Source organism: Anopheles moucheti (assembly GCF_943734755.1).
Source record: "Anopheles moucheti chromosome X unlocalized genomic scaffold, idAnoMoucSN_F20_07 X_unloc_13, whole genome shotgun sequence".
NCBI lineage: Eukaryota > Metazoa > Arthropoda > Insecta > Diptera > Culicidae > Anopheles > Anopheles moucheti.
The window spans coordinates 255,001-267,383 of NW_026453519.1; positions in this window are offsets into that span (position 1 = coordinate 255,001).

The following is a 12,383-nucleotide window of genomic DNA, read 5'->3' on the forward strand; positions in this document are numbered from 1 at the left end:
GGGCTTGATAGTGCGACTAACGGGCTTGATAGTGCGACTTATGGGCTTGATAGTGCGACTTATGGGCTTGATAGTGCGACTTACGGGCTTGCTTTTCCATGTTTTTCGCATCGAGCTTCGGTTCGTTTCGAATAATTTTGTCCATGTTTTTCGTTTGCTACGAGAGGTTCGGTTCGTTTTCAGTTATCCCTGTGTTCATGGTTTTCGTGAGCTTCGATAGGTTTGGTCCGTGTTTTTGAGTACTCTTGTCCATGATTTTCGTGTGCTTCTTGAGGTTTGGTCCGATTTTCAGTACTCTTGTCCATGCTTTCACATGCTCTGATAGGTAGGTTCGTTCTCAGTTATCCCTGTGTTCATGGTTTTCGTGTGCTTCCATAGGTTTGGTCCGTGTTTTTGAGTACTCTTGTCCATGATTTTCGTGTGCTTCTAGAGGTTTGGTCCGATTTTCAGTACTCTTGTCCATGCTTTCACATGCTCTGATAGGTAGGTTCGTTCTCAGTTATCCCTGTGTTCATGGTTTTCGTGTGCTTCGACAGGTTTGGTCCGTGTTTTTGAGTACTCTTGTCCATGATTTTCGTGTGCTTCTTGAGGTTTGGTCCGATTTTCAGTACTCTTGTCCATGCTTTCACATGCTCTGATAGGTAGGTTCGTTCTCAGTTATCCCTGTGTTCATGGTTTTCGTGTGCTTCGACAGGTTTGGTCCGTGTTATTGAGTACTCTTGTCCATGATTTTCGTGTGCTTCTAGAGGTTTGGTCCGATTTTCAGTACTCTTGTCCATGCTTTCACATGCTCTGATAGGTAGGTTCGTTCTCAGTTATCCCTGTGTTCATGGTTTTCGTTTGCTTCGATTCGTTCACTCTATTACTCTTGTCTTTGGTTTTCGTTTGCTTCGATTCGTTCACTCCATTACTCTTGTCTGTGGTTTTTCGTTTGCTTCGATTCGTTCAGTCCATTACTCTTGTATGTGATTTTCGTTTGCTTCGATTCGTTCAGTCCATTACTCTTGTGTGTGGTTTTCGTTTGCTTCGAGTCGTTCAGTCCATTACCCTTGTCTATGATTTTCGTTTGCTTCGAGTCGTTCAGTCCAATACTTACCCTTGTCTATGATTTTCGCTCTAAGCCCAGTCGCCCTGCGCTCTGGAAATCACATTCCAACTCTATCACCGATAGCGCTCACACCTTGGAAACCACATTTCACCCAGGGGACCTTAGGGTGGATTTTGAGCCTTTCGGGATTGCGAAACCATCATTTAACACTCTAAACTTAATTTCCGCAATCCCAGACGCACTTTCCATATGGTCTCCAAAAATGCGTGTGAGCTGACCTGGTCCCTTATAATAGGCAATGAACACGATTTTGGCAAAATATTTTTTTCAAAATTTTTTGACTCACCGGGTAAAATCGAATTTACTTGGGAAAAATGTTCTAGCAGGGGCCCTCCCATACAAATTTTTTTCTTCTCAAAAATGATTTTCGTTTCACTTTTCATACTCAGGGGAGTCTAAAATTGATGTTTTGAGTCACCATGAAAAAAAAATTTTTTTTGACCCGAGCTTGTGTCGCGACCCAAAAATCGACTCACTTGGGAAAAATGTTCTAGCAGGGGCCCTCCCATACAAAAATTTTTTCTTCTCAAAAATGATTTTCGTTTCACTTTTCATACTCAGGGGAGTCTAAAATTGATGTTTTGAGTCACCGTGAAAAAAAAATTTTTTTGACCCGAGCTTGTGTCGGCGACCCAAAATCGACGCACTTGGGAAAAATGTTCTAGCAGGGGCCCTCCCATACAAAATTTTTTTCTTCTCAAAAATGATTTTCGTTTCACTTTTCATACTCAGGGGAGTCTAAAATTGATGTTTTGAGTCACCGTGAAAAAAAAAATTTTTTGACCCGAGCTTGTGTCGGCGACCCAAAATCGACGCACTTGGGAAAAATGTTCTAGCAGGGGCCCTCCCATACAAAAATTTTTTCTTCTCAAAAATGATTTTCGTTTCACTTTTCATACTCAGGGGAGTCTAAAATTGATGTTTTGAGTCACCGAGAAAAAAAAATTTTTTTGACCCGAGCTTGTGTCGGCGACCCAAAAATCGACGCACTTGGGAAATATGTTCTAGCAGGGGCCCTCCCATACAAAAATTTTTTCTTCTCAAAAATGATTTTCGTTTCACTTTTCATACTCAGGGGAGTCTAAAATTGATGTTTTGAGTCACCGTGAAAAAAAAATTTTTTTGACCCGAGCTTGTGTCGGCGACCCAAAAATCGACGCACTTGGGAAAAATGTTCTAGCAGGGGCCCTCCCATACAAAAATTTTTTCTTCTCAAAAATGATTTTCGTTTCACTTTTCATACTCAGGGGAGTCTAAAATTGATGTTTTGAGTCACCGAGAAAAAAAAATTTTTTTGACCCGAGCTTGTGTCGGCGACCCAAAATCGACGCACTTGGGAAAAATGTTCTAGCAGGGGCCCTCCCATACAAAAATTTTTTCTTCTCAAAAATGATTTTCGTTTCACTTTTCATACTCAGGGGAGTCTAAAATTGATGTTTTGAGTCACCGAGAAAAAAAAATTTTTTTGACCCGAGCTTGTGTCGGCGACCCAAAAATCGACGCACTTGGGAAAAATGTTCTAGCAGGGGCCCTCCCATACAAAAATTTTTTCTTCTCAAAAATGATTTTCGTTTCACTTTTCATACTCAGGGGAGTCTAAAATTGATGTTTTGAGTCACCGAGAAAAAAAAATTTTTTTGACCCGAGCTTGTGTCGGCGACCCAAAAATCGACGCACTTGGGAAAAATGTTCTAGCAGGGGCCCTCCCATACAAAAATTTTTTCTTCTCAAAAATGATTTTCGTTTCACTTTTCATACTCAGGGGAGTCTAAAATTGATGTTTTGAGTCACCGAGAAAAAAAAATTTTTTTGACCCGAGCTTGTGTCGGCGACCCAAAATCGACGCACTTGGGAAAAATGTTCTAGCAGGGGCCCTCCCATACAAAAATTTTTTCTTCTCAAAAATGATTTTCGTTTCACTTTTCATACTCAGGGGAGTCTAATATTGAAGTTTTGAGTCACCGTGAAAAAAATTTTTTTTTGACTCACCGGGTAAAATGATCGCACTTGGTAAAAATGTTCTAGCAGGGGCCCTCCCATACAAAAAATTTTTATTTCTCAAATCGATCCGTGGTTTCACTTTTCATACTCTAGGGCCCATTTGCTTCAACTTTGGAAAAAATTTTCGATGATGAAAAATTTTCACCTTCGACGTCCATCGACCACTCGACCCGAACTTGGTACTTTTGTATGGAGGTACCCGAGTGGTGACTTTTTCATACAAAAATTTTTATTTCTCAAATCGATCCGTGGTTTCACTTTTCATACTCTAGGGCCCATTTGCTTCAACTTTGGAAAAAATTTTCGATGATGAAAAATTTTCACCTTCGACGTCCATCGACCACTCGACCCGAACTTGGTACTTTTGTATGGAGGTACCCGAGTGGTGACTTTTTCATACAAAAATTTTTATTTCTCAAATCGATCCGTGGTTTCACTTTTCATACTCTAGGGCCCATTTGCTTCAACTTTGGAAAAAATTTTCGATGATGAAAAATTTTCACCTTCGACGTCCATCGACCACTCGACCCGAACTTGGTACTTTTGTATGGAGGTACCCGAGTGGTGACTTTTTCATACAAAAATTTTTATTTCTCAAATCGATCCGTGGTTTCACTTTTCATACTCTAGGGCCCATTTGCTTCAACTTTGGAAAAAATTTTCGATGATGAAAAATTTTCACCTTCGACGTCCATCGACCACTCGACCCGAACTTGGTACTTTTGTATGGAGGTACCCGAGTGGTGACTTTTTCATACAAAAATTTTTATTTCTCAAATCGATCCGTGGTTTCACTTTTCATACTCTAGGGCCCATTTGCTTCAACTTTGGAAAAAATTTTCGATGATGAAAAATTTTCACCTTCGACGTCCATCGACCACTCGACCCGAACTTGGTACTTTTGTATGGAGGTACCCGAGTGGTGACTTTTTCATACAAAAATTTTTATTTCTCAAATCGATCCGTGGTTTCACTTTTCATACTCTAGGGCCCATTTGCTTCAACTTTGGAAAAAATTTTCGATGATGAAAAATTTTCACCTTCGACGTCCATCGACCACTCGACCCGAACTTGGTACTTTTGTATGGAGGTACCCGAGTGGTGACTTTTTCATACAAAAATTTTTATTTCTCAAATCGATCCGTGGTTTCACTTTTCATACTCTAGGGCCCATTTGCTTCAACTTTGGAAAAAATTTTCGATGATGAAAAATTTTCACCTTCGACGTCCATCGACCACTCGACCCGAACTTGGTACTTTTGTATGGAGGTACCCGAGTGGTGACTTTTTCATACAAAAATTTTTATTTCTCAAATCGATCCGTGGTTTCACTTTTCATACTCTAGGGCCCATTTGCTTCAACTTTGGAAAAAATTTTCGATGATGAAAAATTTTCACCTTCGACGTCCATCGACCACTCGACCCGAACTTGGTACTTTTGTATGGAGGTACCCGAGTGGTGACTTTTTCATACAAAAATTTTTATTTCTCAAATCGATCCGTGGTTTCACTTTTCATACTCTAGGGCCCATTTGCTTCAACTTTGGAAAAAATTTTCGATGATGAAAAATTTTCACCTTCGACGTCCATCGACCACTCGACCCGAACTTGGTACTTTTGTATGGAGGTACCCGAGTGGTGACTTTTTCATACAAAAATTTTTATTTCTCAAATCGATCCGTGGTTTCACTTTTCATACTCTAGGGCCCATTTGCTTCAACTTTGGAAAAAATTTTCGATGATGAAAAATTTTCACCTTCGACGTCCATCGACCACTCGACCCGAACTTGGTACTTTTGTATGGAGGTACCCGAGTGGTGACTTTTTCATACAAAAATTTTTATTTCTCAAATCGATCCGTGGTTTCACTTTTCATACTCTAGGGCCCATTTGCTTCAACTTTGGAAAAAATTTTCGATGATGAAAAATTTTCACCTTCGACGTCCATCGACCACTCGACCCGAACTTGGTACTTTTGTATGGAGGTACCCGAGTGGTGACTTTTTCATACAAAAATTTTTATTTCTCAAATCGATCCGTGGTTTCACTTTTCATACTCTAGGGCCCATTTGCTTCAACTTTGGAAAAAATTTTCGATGATGAAAAATTTTCACCTTCGACGTCCATCGACCACTCGACCCGAACTTGGTACTTTTGTATGGAGGTACCCGAGTGGTGACTTTTTCATACAAAAATTTTTATTTCTCAAATCGATCCGTGGTTTCACTTTTCATACTCTAGGGCCCATTTGCTTCAACTTTGGAAAAAATTTTCGATGATGAAAAATTTTCACCTTCGACGTCCATCGACCACTCGACCCGAACTTGGTACTTTTGTATGGAGGTACCCGAGTGGTGACTTTTTCATACAAAAATTTTTTTGCGAATACGTGTTCGTTCGCGATCATTTAGGCCATGAACCGCAAGTCCGCTGCGATAGAAATAGTGCATTGTAGTTACTCGACGAGAAAAAAAATCGGGACTTAGAAAAATTTTTGAAAGTCAAATCGTATTGACTTCCAACAACACCTGATAATAAACACACATTGCCTGTTGCACCACAGTTCGCATTTGACTTAACAAATCGCCTGTTGGTACGCACATCACCATCGACTTTACCAATCGCGTTTCGCACCGCTAATCCCACTTGGCGTGGAGCCACGCACATAATGTTGCGAGGAGAGTATTAATCGGGACTTAGCGTTTTAAGCTCGCGAACACTCCACTATGGGAGTGCACGCAAGCACCAACTGTACACACACAACACAACAATCACTCTCGCGAACACTCCATTCCCAAAGTGAACGCGAGCACCAGCAAGCATGGGTCGCCTGAGAGGATCGATGCGAACGCATCTCTACAACTCGCAGCTCCCAGCCTGTAGTCCCGTCGTTTGCGGGCGGTCGAAGGTGTCGAAACTAGTTGTATCCACGGTCGACGGAAACACAGCCACCAGGGTTCCCTGTGGTAAGGTACTTCCACGTGCAGCGTGCTCCCGCCCGTTGCGGCTCAGTCTAGTGCTATAGCGGGGATGAGACGTCAGTGTGCGCGGGGCAGCACCGACGGATCTCGGAGGGTTGTTAAGCCCGCTAGCTTCCGATCACCTAATGGGTTTGAGAAGCGCTATCAGCTCGGATTGGATACGACCTTAGAGGCGTTCAGGCATAATCCAGCGGACGTAGCGTCATACCAAAGTCCGGTCGAACTAGTATTGAGCCAGTGGTCCGTACCTGTGGTTCCTCTCGTACTGCACAGGAATTCCGTTAAGATAGCGGCAAACAGCACACACCAGTAGGGTAAAACTAACCTGTCTCACGACGGTCTAAACCCAGCTCACGTTCCCTTGAAAGGGTGAACAATCCTACGCTTGGTGAATTTTGCTTCACAATGATAGGAAGAGCCGACATCGAAGGATCAAAAAGCCACGTCGCTATGAACGCTTGGCGGCCACAAGCCAGTTATCCCTGTAGTCTGGTGCGAGCCTCCAGAGAGAGCAGACGGAAATCCGCGTTCCTCCGTGTTTCAGAGCAAAAGTGCCGCAATTTGCGCTTGACCGGTGCGAAAGTTTGCAGTAAAGTTGGAGGTACCCTCTGGAACCCCCCCTGCGAATTTGGTGGCCCCACGCCCCCCCTTGCGTGTGTTATTAAACAAAACGGTTTTTGTGATATATTGTGCGAAAGAGTGAAGTTATCGGAAAAGTGATAGTGACACTTCGTGGGCCTCACCAGGCCACACCTTTTGGTGAAGAAACATTGGCCGAATTGATGGAGTTCGCGGAACGGCAGGTGTTTTTGTGGTGAAATTTCACACCTGTATAACTCCGAACATTGCAAATCGATTCGGCTGGAAGGTGTTTTAAAAGTTGCGCTTTGCGGTAAAGAACAAGTGTTGAAAATTTCGTGTCAATCGGACGAAAACTCAGTGAGTTATTAGCGAACAAAGAAAACCACGTGCTCGTCGAAAATGGCGGCGTGTGTGTGAAAAAGAGCGAGGAAAAAAACTTCCGGACGAATCACCCCCCTGCTGGAGCGCTAGCGCTCCCGGAGGGGCACTCCCGGACGAAATTTCACCGCTCTTTACGTGTGTGTGAGATTTGTGTGTGTGTGACATTTTCGGCCCAATACCATCGTGTGGGGAGTCAAACGACGCGTCTCGGAAAGAGGAGTGGGGGAAACGCGGTTTCCCCCCCCTAGCACCACTCACCCCCCACCCAGCCCCGGAAAACCCCCGCGAAAAGTGGTTTTTCGCGATTTTCCCGGCCAAGGAGCGGAGGTAGAGCTCCCGGGTGTTTGGAAGAAAGTTGCGGGGTGAATTTTCACATTGAAAACCATCGCCGGAAAAGCGATTTTCGCAACATCCAGAAAGATACGGGCGGAAAAGCGTTTTTCCGAAGAAGAAAATTTTCGCCCTGATACCGTCGTGCGGGGTATCAAACGACGAGTTTTCAAGAGAGGAGTCGGGAAAATACCCCATCACCACCATACCACCCACTCCAACCCCCCTAGGGCGGAAAAACCACCCAGGAAGCGGTTTTTGGCGATTTTCCCGGCCAAGGAGCGGAGGTAGAGCTCCCGGGTGTTTGGAAGAAAGTTGCGGGGTGAATTTTCACATCGAAAACCATCGCCGGAAAAGCGATTTTCGCAACATCCAGAAAGATACGGGGGGAAAAGCGTTTTTCCGAAGAAGAAAATTTTCGCCCTGATACCGTCGTGCGGGGTGTCAAACGACGAGTTTTCAAGAGAGGAGTCGGGAAAATACCCCCCACCACCATACCACCCACTCCCACCCCCCTAGGGCGGAAAAACCACCCAGGAAGCGGTTTTTGGCGATTTTCCCGGCCAAGGAGCGGAGGTAGAGCTCCCGTGTGTTTGGAATAAAGTTGCGGGGTGAATTTTCACATCGAAAACCATCGCCGGAAAAGCGATTTTCGCAACATCCAGAGAGATACGGGCGGAAAAGCGTTTTTCCGAAGAAGAAAATTTTCGCCCTGATACCGTCGTGCGGGGTATCAATCGACGAGTTTTCAAGAGGGGAGTCGGGAAAATACCCACCCACCACCATACCACCCACCCCCACCCCCCTAGGGCGGAAAAACCCACCCATTTATCGCCACCCCACAAAGTGCGGTATCAAAAGAAGCGGCTCGACGAGGCGAGTTCAACGCGCACCCATTCGTCCTCCTACCATCTTCTCCCACCTCACCAGGCCGGAAAAACCTCTCCGTGGCCCGCTATTAGCGTCCTCCCGCAAGGGAGAGTTGAAGTGGGGCGTCAGTAATGGCGACAACTCGCACCACGCGACTCAGGTCGGAGTCCACCGACGAAAGGGTGGGGCGGTCCCTTTCGGCTGTTGAGCCGAAAGTTATGCTTACGCGAGTCTCGGCGACGGCAACGAAGCAGGGGATCTCGGACATGGCGGAGCTCCGACAGCTCCTGAACGATTCGTCGCTGTCCAATGAACAGCTGCGTGCAACGATCGCCGGTCTGCAGCAGGAGATAACGATGCTCCGGCAGCAGATGGAGGCGATGGCAGAACAGGCCAGGCAGGAGACGAAGCTGGTCAGGGAGGAAGCCCGCATGCGTGAGACGGTGGCTCGTGAGGAAAACGAGCGTCTGCGCCATGAGCTGAAGGAGGAGCGCGCCAGCTTCCAAGAACTGCTGGCGCAGACGCTAGGCTACGGGGGTGGCCAGCGTTCAGGGCGGCAGCAGCAGCAACAGCAGCAGCAGCAACAGCAGCAGCAGCAGCACCAGCAGCAGCAGCAGCAGCAGCAGCAGCAGCAGCAGCAGCAGCAGCAGTGGAGGCAGCAGCAGCACCAGCAAGGAGCGGCGATGGCAACGGCAGCTCCACTTCCGGACCAGGAAGGCGGCTCTTGGTCTGAGGTGGTGCGTCGCAAACCAGCACGCCAAACAACGAGCCGACAGCAGCAGCAGCAGCAGCAGCAACAGCAGCAGCAGTGGCCGGAACTACCGCAACGACGGGCGGAGGTTCAGCGACAGGCGTTCGCTGGGCCATCAAGACAGCAGCCCCAGCAACAGCAGGGACAACAGGCTCGGCGCAGCCAGCCTGCAGCACAACGGGGAGGACAGCGCCAGCGGCAGCGTAAAGCGAAGCCGGACGCAGTAGAAATCGCCCCAGGCGAGGGGCAAACCTGGCTGGAGGTATACCAGGCGGTGCGAGCGGCTCCAGAAATGGAGAAGCACCAGGAGGCCCTAGGTGTAGGACGACGCACCACACGCTCCAGGTTGGTGATGGAGCTTAATGAAGGCGCGGACGCCGCAGGAGTTCTGCAGACCATCAAAGAGGTCTGCGAAAAGGCGGAACTGTCGGCCTCAGCTCGGCTGGTGACGCCTACTGCGGAAATAAAAATCCTGGCGATCGACCCTTTAGCGAAGGAGGCCGATGTGGCGATGGCACTGTCCAATCTGTGCCATATCACCGTGGAGGAGACCTCGGTTCGTCTGCGACCTGCGTGGGACAGCACGAAGGTGGCGATGGTACGGGTACCGGTCAAGGTAGCGGAGAAGCTGGTGGGCGAGCACGTGAAGATAAAGTTCACGTCTTGCCTGATCGAGCAAGTGACGCAACTGCAGGCGCGTCAGCAACGCTGCTTCAGGTGCCTGGAGACGGGGCACATCCGGGCGGCGTGCAAGAGCGAGACGGATCGCTCGGCTTGCTGCATTCGCTGCGGGAAGCCGGACCATCAGGCGAAGAGCTGCACGGCGGAGGTCTGCTGTGCCGCCTGCGGGGGACCGCATCGGGTGGGACACCCGACGTGCCGGCGCTGAGAGTGCTGCAGGTGAACCTCGGGCGATGTCAGGCAGCACAAGACCTGATGTTGCAGACGGCTCGCGAGCTCGAAGTTCAGGTGGTGCTCGCCTGCGAGCTGTATCGGCCGCCTCGCGACGACCCGCGGTGGGCCGTTGATGTGGAGCAGGGCGTGGCGATCATCGCAACGGGCGCCTATCCAATTCAGCGTTTGTGGGGGAGCGTCGCCCCGGGACTAGTGGTGGCCACCATAGCAGGAGTCACGTTTGCCAGCTGTTACGTGTCCCCCAGCAGCGGTCCCGCGGAATTCGAGAGCTTCCTCGGTGCGGTGGAAATGTCGCTCGTCGGACACACAACATCCGTCCTGGCCGGCGACTTTAATGCGTGGAACGAGGAATGGGGGAGCGCGCGCACTACCCAGAAGGGGCAGGATCTCCTGAGTGTGGTGGAGCAGCTGTCGCTGCAGACGCTCAACCGTGGCAACGTGCCCACGTTCAAGGGCAACGGGGCGGCGCGAGAAAGCGTGATCGACGTTACATTCGCTAGCCCATCCATCGCGAGGCCGGACTCATGGCGAGTGCTGAGCCGATTCTCCGGTAGCGATCACGCCTACGTTGAGTTTCAGGTGGACGTTCCGGGTCAACGTTCCACGCGACGAGGCCAGCAGCAGCGAAGCCGGACAGCAACCAGCGATGGGACAGCCAGACACGCCGGGACCCGGTGGAAGACGGCGCAATTCGACAGGAGGTGCTTCGACATCGCCCTCACACACGGCCACTTCGAACAGGTCGATACACCGGAGGGGCTGATCGGCGGACTCACCCAGGCGTGCGATGAGACCATGGAGAGAGTGCATGGGGCCACTTTCCACCGCAAGCCCCAGATGTACTGGTGGTCTCCAGAGATCGAGCGCCTGAGGGAGGAGTGCGAAGCAGCGGAGGCCGCTCATTGCCGAGCCCAACTGTCGGAGCGTGCAGCGACATCTGCCAGGCTGCAGGATTGCCGCCGTCTGCTGAAGGCTGAAATAAAGAGCAGCAAAGAAAGCAGCCTCCAGGAGCTGATCGACTGTGTTGAAGCTGAGGTGTTCGGACTCGGGTACAAAGTGGTGCGAGCGAAACTGCGCAGCAGGGCGCCACCGGAAACGGACCGAGCCGTACTCGACCCGATCGTCGACGCGCTGTTTCCGGAGCATCCAGCATTTGAGTGGCCAGACATCGAAGCGTGTGCTGCCTCACACGAGGCTCTGAGGCCGGTCACGGTCGCGGAGATCCTGTCGCTGGCCGAGCGGATGGCTCCCTCGAAGGCGCCAGGGTTGGACGGCATACCCAACGCCGCAGTGAAGGCGGCGATGAGGAAGCATCCGGAGGTGTTCGCGAAAGTCTACAACCAGCTGCTCGAACAGGGCGAGTTTCCTGCGGAGTGGAAGGAGGCTCGTCTCGTGCTGATCGCGAAGCCGGGAAAGCAGCCGGGCGATCCGTCGTCATACCGCCCGCTGCTCATGCTGGGAGCAGTCGCCAAGGGGTTCGAACGGCTGATCCTAGATCGGCTGAACGACCACTTGGAGCACAGCGACGCGCCTCGTCTGTCGCCAAATCAGCACGGGTTCCGGCGAGGCCGGTCAACCATCCAGGCCATCGAACGAGTAGTCGAGCGGGGGCAGCACGCGAGGACATTCCATCGTACCAACCAGCGGGACCCTCGCTGTCTGGCGGTGGCAGCGCTGGACGTGAGGAACGCCTTCAATTCCGCGAGTTGGAAGGCGATTGCGGCTGCCCTGCAGAAGCTGCAGGTCCCCACAGCTCTCCAGAGAATCTTGCGCAGCTACTTCTCTGAGAGGAGGCTGGTGTATGAGACCAGTGAGGGACCAGTGCGGCGTACGATTACGGCAGGCGTTCCACAGGGCTCAATACTGGGCCCAACGTTGTGGAACGCCATGTACGACGGCGTGCTTCGGCTGGAGCTGCCCGAGGGTGCTGAAGTGATCGGCTTCGCGGACGACATCGCGGTGCTGGCGGAGGGAACTACACCTGAAACAGCGACGCGAGCAGCAGAGACGGCGATTGCGGTGATCAGTTCGTGGATGGCACAACACCATCTGGAGATTGCTCCGGCCAAAACCGAACTGATTATCGTGTCCACCATGCGGCGAGACAACACCCGAGTCCCGGTGAGCGTCAGCGGAGTGGAGAAGATGCCGACCCGTACGCTCAAGTACCTCGGGGTCATCATCGAGGACCACTTGTCGTGGAAGCCACACGTCGAGCAGGCCACGTCGAAGGCGCTCCGTGTGGCACAGGCGATCTCCAGGCTGCTCCGCAACCACGGCGGGCCAACGAGTGCGAAGCGGCGTCTTCTTGCGTCAGTGGTGGACTCCACCCTCCGCTACGCTGCTCCCATTTGGCACGAGGCGGTCCAGCTCCGGGCGTGTCGCAGACAGCTCAACCGCGTGCAGGGACTACACGCACGGCCGGTCGCCCGCACTTTCGTTACGGTGCGGAACGAGGTGGCAA